The following is a 7996-nucleotide window of genomic DNA, read 5'->3' as shown; positions in this document are numbered from 1 at the left end:
GACTCCAGACACTGTATAGAAGAACATTGTGAAACTCCCTGCCCTGTTCTGTTTCACTCTGACCACTGGTGCATGCAGACCCTGTCACGAACCCCCTGCTTGCTCAATCAATCATGACCCTTTCATATGAAATCTTTAGTGTTGTGAGCCCTTAAAAGGGACAGAAATTGTGCACTCGGGGAGCTCGGATTTTAAGACAGTAGCTTGCTGATGCTCCCAGCTGAATAAAGCCCTTCCTTCTACAAATTGGTGTCTGAGAGGTTTTGTCTGCCACTCATCCTGCTACGTTTCTTGGTTCCCTGACTGGGAAGCAAGGTAACAGACGGACGGCTGAGGCAGCCCCCTTAGGCGGCTTACGTCTGTCCTGTGGAGCATCCCCGTTGGGGGACTCCAGCCAGCCTGAGTGACACGATCCAAAGAGCACTCCCGGGTAGGCTATTGCCTCGGTGGAACGCCTCACCAGAGCAGCATGTAGCAGGCCCCTGAGGAGGATTAGCACAGTGGCTGAACACCGGGAAGGAACTGGTACTTGGAGTCTGGACATCTAAAACTTGGTAAGACTAGTCTTTGGAACTTGCCCACTCCATTTGAGTGGAAGCGTGGCCCGATCACCCACAGCATGCCTTTATTGGCACTTTGGTGTTGGTTTTGGTTTTGACTTGGTTTGAATTGCTTGACAGGACTGGTCTTGGGAACTTGCCTACTCCATTTGAGTGGAAGTGTGGCCTGATCACCCACGGTGTGCCTGTACCAGCACTTTGGTTTCTGTTTTTGACTTGACTTATGTTGCTTGATACTTTGGTTTTGGTTTTGACCTGGCTTGGATTTCTGGATACTGTGATTTTGGTTTTGATTTTGGTTTGGTGTAAACTGCACAAGTGTGGGTGTGCCCTTTTTACCTGTTTTTTGTTTTGTGGTGTGCGTGTGGTTGTGAGCGTGGTATTTTGTCTCAAAGAAGCATGAGTCAGACACAAATTATCCCACCCCACTAGCAATTATGTTAAAAAATTTCAAGAAAGGGAAAAAAGGGGGAAGCAGAATTTATATAAAAGGAATGTTATATATTAAATTCTTGTCCTGAAATAAATTAACTGATTGTTTAAAGAAAAAATATGTAATAAATCAGAAAGTTGAGATATGTCGAAAAATTGTCTGCAAAAGTCATGAAAGAAAAAAAAATTTTGCAAAAAATGTTACATGATTTAAAAGTAATAAGGCCTCCTGAGCACTATTGAAGAAACAGTTTATGTGCAAGGTGCATAAGGAAAGTAAAATATACCTTTAGTAAAAAGATTATAAGGAGGCATAAGAATGTGGATTTTTACCTACATTAAAAGGTTAAAAAAATTATTGTTTTGAAAGTTTAAGCAAGTTTTAAAATGTTAATTCTAAAGAAAATTCTGTGTGTAAACATATTAGTTAAAGTTAAAAAGGTATCATCCAGTTTTTCTGTGAACTGGACATTAAAGTAAAAATGCAACAGCTTTTTCTTAAAGCATCAACCTGCTCTTTGACATAAGTTATAAAAGGTTAAAAAAAGAGTCTATAAAATCTTACCTTATGGTCAAACATGAAAAATTGGATAAATATGTCTACAAGGCTTTATTAAAGTTAAGTTTAACATTAATAACACACTAATATAAAGGTAAAATTTAGCTTATCTGGTATAAAAATCATACAAGAAGCATTATTAAATATAAAATGGTGTTTAGCTTTCTTTAGTCTAAAAACTAATAAAGATAGGTGCTAAAGGAAACATTCATTTTACTAGAGGATCATAGAAGTTAAAGACTTAAAACAAACTTTGACAATTAAGACAGCATACCAAAATTCAAATGCCTGGTTAAAATGGATCACATATTCCATCTGCACGTTAAACAAAACCAATTGTTTGCTTGTGCACATGGCAGGTCAGAGGCCCTGACTGTCCCACTTCCACTAAGGTGATCCTCCAGTTAACCAGGCGTGGGCTCTTTTCCAGGATTCTACAGCCTGGAGTAATAAGTCATGCCAAGCTCTCTCTGCTATATTCCAAAGTCCGTGCGGGTCAGCCCCTGAGGGCCATCCAGCTTCTGTCTCCCAACACTAAGTTCACTTTGTGTCTCTCATGGCAGGGAGGAAACTTAGCATTCCTTGGAGACTGGAAAGGATGCAATGAGCTTAAGAATTTTCAAGTGTTTATCAATCAGCCAGCCCTTGTTCATCCCCGAGCGGATGTGTAGTGGTATTGTGGTGGACCTTTACTGGGCATTCTGCCTAATAACTAGAGTTGCACTTGTGCTTTAGTCCATTTGGCTATCCCTTTCACCCTGGCATTTTATTAACCAGAGAAAAGAAAAAAAATAAAATGATAAGACATCATAAAGCTAGAGAAGCCCTTTGTAGGTCTTTCAACTCTCGCATCTATTTAGATGCAATTGGAGCCCCACAAGGAATGTCAGATCAATTTAAAGCTTGAAATCAAATAGTTACAGGATTTAAGTCAGTATTTTGGTACATGACAGTCAATAAAAATGTAGATTAGATAAACCACATCTATTAAAACCAACAGCAACGGGCTTTTCATGAGTTAAAAAGAAAAACTCATGTCGGCCTCAGCCCTGAGGCTACCTGACCTGACAAAACTCTTTACACTCTATGTGTCAGAAAGAGAAAAAATAGCAGTTGGAGATTTAACCCAGACTGTAGGGCCCTGGCCAAGGCCAGTGGCCTATCTCTCAAAACAACATGATGGGGTTTCTAAAGGCTGGCCTCCGTGTCTAACAACCTTGGCAGCAACAGCTCTGTTAGCACAATAAGCAAATAAGCTATCCCTTGGACAGAACCTAAATATAACAGCCCCTCATGGGGTGGTAACTCTGATGAATACCTAAGGACACCACTGGCTAACTAATGCTAAATTAACTAAGTACCAAGGCTTGTTAACGTAAAAACTCCCACATGACCATTGAAGTCTGTGACACTTTAAATCTTGCCGCCTTGCTCCCAGTATCTGACAGCCCTGTTAAACATAACTTTGTAGAGGTGTTGGACTCTGTCTATTCTAGCAGACCAGATCTTTGAGACCAGCCATGAGCATCAGTAGATTGGGAATTATACATGGACGGGAGCAGCTTCATCAACTCGCAAGGAAAAAGGTGCGCAAGATACGCGGTAGAAACCTTGGATGATGTTGTTGAAGCTAAGTCATTGCCTCAGGGCACTTCGGCCCAAAAAGCAGAACTCATTGCTCTCACTCGGGCTCCGGAACTCAGCGAAGGTAAGATTGTAAACATCTGTACTCATTCTCGATATGCCTTTCTAACCCTTCAAGTACATGGAGCGTTGTATAAAGAAAAAGGCCTGTTAAATTCTGGGGGAAAAGACATAAAATATCAACAAGAAATTAAGCAGTGTAGAAACCACAAAGGGTGGCAGTCATGCATTGCAGGGGACACCAGCGAGTTTCCACCTCAGTGAGCCAAGGAAACTCCCGAGCAGACACAGAGGCACGAAAAGCATCATCTACTCCTTATCGGGCATCAGTCACAGCCCCACTACTCCCTCAAACACTTGGGGAGGTGCCAACTTATTCTAAAGAGGAAAAAGATTTTCTTCAGGCAGAAGGAGGACAAACAATAAAAGAAGGATAGATAAAGTTACCAGATGGAAGAATAGCTGTGCCACAGCTGCTAGGAGCCACAGTCGTGCTGGCTGTACATGAAACTACCCATTTAGGCCAAGAACCACTTGAAAAGCTGTTAGGCTGGTATTTCTACATCTCACACTTGCCAGCTCTTGCTAAAACAGTAGCGCAGCAATGCCTTACCTGTTGATAGCACAATGCAAAGCAAGGACTCTCTGTGCCTCCTGGCATATGAGCCTATGGAGAGGCTCCTTTTGAAGATCTTCAAGTGGACTTCACAGAGATGCCTAAATGTGGAGGTAACAAGTATTTACTGGTTCTAGTGTGTACTTACTCTAGGTGGGTGGAGGCTTATCCAACACGAACTGAAAAAGCTCGTGAAGTAACCCGTGTGCTTCTTCAAGATCTCATCCCTAGGTTTGGACTGACTCTACGCAATAGCTCAGATAATGGGACGCCATTTGTGGCTGACTTGGCACGAAGCCTGCAGCCGCTGAGACCTGGGATGCCAAACCAAGCATGAGGAAAATCATCGTCATGGTACTTATTTTCCTTATAACATGGACCTGTGTGGTAAAAGCTTCCACTGCTTCTTCCCACACAGAGAACTGGCTTCAGTGCATACATCAGGTCACTGGGGTAGGACAAGTTAAGGCAATCTTTTTATTTTATAGCTATTATGAATGCCTAGGAACTCCAAAGGGAATCTGTTTGTATAATGACACCCAGTACAAAGTATGTAATCCAGGAAGTGACCAGCCCAATGTGTGCTATGACCCGTCTGAACCTCCCATGATCACAGTCTTTGAAGTAAGACTAAGGACTGGTCCTTTTCTAAGGGACAAAAGTAAAGTAATAGTTGGAACAGAAGAAAGAGGGGTCCTCAAAAATGTAACCTTAAAATTTGATGCCCGTGCCATGATTAATAGTAAGTAGCATGAGATAAGATGCGGTTTTCTAGATTGGGAAAAAAGTTACACAGCAGAAAATAAGTATATCTTTCAAAAATCATATTTATGTGAGATATGTCAATACTGGTCTTGTGTCATTTGGGCTACTTGAAAAGAAGATTAAAAAGATCCCGTTTAGCTCCAAAAAGGAAAAGTCAGCCCCTCCTGCATGAGCGGGAGCTGCAACCCTTTAAAATTGGTTGCAGACCCAAAATAGAATAAAGGAAAATACATAACGTTAGGCATTGATGGAAAAGGATCTCCTAGCGTAAACATCCTAATAAAAGGAGAGGCTCAAAGACTCTCTCCAGAACCAGTATTTCAGACTTTCTATGATGAACTAAATGTGCCAGTACCTGAGATTCCAGAAAGAAGTAAAAATTTGTTTTTGCAATTGGCTGAACATGTAGCCCAGTCTCTAAAATTCACTTCATGTTATGTTTGTGGAGGAACTGTAACAGGAGATCAATGGCCATGGGAAGCCTGAGAATTAGTTCTTACAGACCCAGTTCCTGACGAATTCCCGGCCCAAAAGAACCACCTTGACAATTTTTGGGTTCTAAAAGCCTCAATTATTGGACAGTATTGCATAGCTAGGGAAGGAAAAGGATTTACTCATCCTGCAGGGCGGCTTAGTTGTCTTGATCAAAATCTGTATAATAGTACCACAAAAACAGTTACATGGTGGAGTTCCAATTACACAGAAAGAAATCCATTCAGTAAATTTCCAAAGCTGCAGACTGTTTGGACACACCCAGAATTCCACCGGGACTGGGCAGCCCCCACAGGGTTATACTGGATATGTAGACACAGTTTATGCTAAGCTGCCTGATCAGTGAACAGGTAGCGGTGTAATTGGCACCATTAAGCCATCTTTCTTCTTACTGCCCATAAAAACAGGCGAACATTCTGGACTTCCCAGTCTATGCTTCCCGTGAAAAACGAAGCATAGCCATAGGTGATTGAAGAGATGATGAATGGCCCCCTAAAAGAATCATACAGTACTATGGACCCGCCACTTGGGCACAAGATGGCTCATGGGGATATCAGACCCCCATCTACATGCTCAACTGAATCATACAGTTACAAGCTGTTTTAAAAATTATTACTAATAAAACCGGTCAATCCTTGACTGTTCTTGCCCAGCAGGAAACTATGATGAGAAATGCTATCAAACTAGACTAGCTCTTGACTACTGGCTAGCAGCTGAAGGAGGAGTTTGTGGAAAATTTAACCTTACTAATTGTTGTCTACACATAGATGATTGGGGCAAGTAGTTGAAGCTAAAAATGTAACAAAACTGGCACATGTACCCATGCAAGTGTGGCATGGACTTAATCTGGGAGCCATGTTTAGAAATTGGTTCCCAGCAATAGGAGGATTTAAAACTCTTATAATAAGAGTAATAATAGTAATAGAAACCTGCTTACTGCTCCTTTGTCTGATACCTGTAATTCCTCAAATGATAAAAAAGCTTCATCACTACCTTAGTTCACCAAAATGCTTCAGCACAAGTGTACTATATGAATCACTATCAATCTATTGCACAAAAAGACATAAGTAGCAAAAATAAGAGTGAGAACTCTCACTAATAAGAAGTGAGAGTCTCAAAGGGGGGAAATTAGGAAAGAGAGAGACCCTCTCATATTGTTTCATACTCAATACCTGTTTTAAGGCAAAAACAAGGAAGTGAAACCAAAGACAGGCAGCCCAGCACCAGGCCCAAAACCAGGCCTGGGCCTGCCTTGCCTAAACCCAGTAGTTAAAAATCAACTCATAACTTAGAAACCAATGTTATTCATAGCTTCCAGACATTGTATAGAAGAACATTGTGAAACTCCCTGCCCTGTTCTGTTTCACTCTGACCACTGGTGCATGCAGCCCCTGTCACGAATGCCCTGCTGGCTCAATCAGTCACTACTCTTTCATATGAAATCTTTAGTGTTGTGAACCCTTAAAAGGGACAGAAATTGTGTACTCTGGGAGCTTGGATTTTGAGATGGTAGCTTGCCAATGCTCCCAGCTGAATAAAGTCCTTCCTTCTACAACTTGGTGTCTGAGAGGTTTTGTCTGTGGCTCGTCCTGCTACACTATTATCCCTCTTTTTATTTGCTTAAATTAATCCTTGGAAAATGTCAATATATATGATATAATTTTTTATTTTTGTCTCTTTTTCCCACTAGATTTTAAGCTTCATGAAGAAGAGAACTTTGTCTCATTCACTGCTATATCCAAAGAAGAAAGAGCAGATCCCAGCATTTTGTAAACACCGAATAAGTAATCTGTGAATGAATAGATAAATAAAAACTGAGTTGTGTTGAGAAATGATGACACAGATGTTATTGGCAAGCAAACATTTAGATTCAACCATAATAAATAAGTGTATTGGCATATCCAAGAAACAAGGTGTCTACTGCATAGTTAAGCTCATTTATCTAAAGTATTAACAACTCTTCTTTAGTTTGATATGTACTCAGTCATTTCTATTTTATTGGACTCTAACTTAATGTAATATGCTGACTGGCTATGGAGTATCCCTTCTTCATAAAATAGCACAATAACTCCAGGTTCTTTAGAAAAGTAAGATTATACCATTTTTTACTTTCCAAATAAGCACCAGCAATACAAACATTTTACCTGTTTTGCGATATCTGAAGATTTACTTTGACTTGGTTTTTAACTGGGTTTCTGATCAGATTTCCCAATATTTTGCACTGACAATTTCTATTTGAATTTCCTCTCCCTTCCTCTTTCTCAACTTCACTCACTGCCTTCCTTCTGCTTGAATGCTCTTCCAGCATTGATTTGCTTATGAAATATTTTCTCTGCATCTAAGACTTATTTCAAGTGCTAATACCCTGGCCAACCCTTTCCTGATTCACATAGGTTAGATGAAGGCATTCCTCTTATGCTCTTATTGTACCATGACCACAGTTTTTGAAGGAAGAAGCAGTATATGTCATATAAATATCCCTAGTGCCTTTCATATTGCCTTATTCAGAGTACACCCTTCTTATATATCATTTTCTGAATGAATAAGTGAAGGAATTCATGCAGGGAAAACAAAACTAGCATCCAAAACTAAATAGCAGCTCCTGCATTCTCACAATTACTGTTGAAATCACAGTGTTTTATATTCTAGAGACATAAAGTTCTGCACTGAGAAAAAAGCAATGCATTAATTTCTGTAATGTCACATACCTTGAACTCTGAGGGACAGAAATATTTAATTTCCTAATGTGAAAACGTACTTTAAGGAAATTAAACCAGCAATTTTCTCACTCAAGTAATATGTTTTATTTTAACTCAATGAATATATTTATAAAATACTTTAATATCTATAAATTTTTCTTCTATAAAAATTAATAGATCTGGTAAAGTTTAGTCACTAATTAATGTAAATGCAGAACATTTTGATTTT

At 39.9% G+C, this 7996-nt stretch overlaps 1 long non-coding RNA gene across 2 annotated transcripts; it reads left to right on the top strand.

Annotated features, from left to right (window-relative positions):
• The first annotated feature begins 208 nt into the window (after nt 1-208).
• Nucleotides 209-6896, top strand: LOC110740731. Of its 2 annotated transcripts, XR_002515765.2 has the most exons (3): nt 209-554; nt 3048-4165; nt 6759-6896. It is a non-coding gene; the product is annotated as an uncharacterized LOC110740731 (long non-coding RNA). The 2 variants fall into 2 exon arrangements; XR_002515764.2 differs by lacking the exon at nt 209-554 and having other exon boundaries at nt 2148-4165.
• Nucleotides 6897-7996: the final 1100 nt, after the last annotated feature.

This window comes from Papio anubis, chromosome 9 (genome assembly GCF_008728515.1).
Source record: "Papio anubis isolate 15944 chromosome 9, Panubis1.0, whole genome shotgun sequence".
Classification (NCBI taxonomy): Eukaryota; Metazoa; Chordata; class Mammalia; order Primates; family Cercopithecidae; genus Papio; species Papio anubis.
The sequence above is the reverse complement of the archived record's forward strand: the minus strand, read 5'-3'. Positions and strand labels throughout refer to the sequence as shown.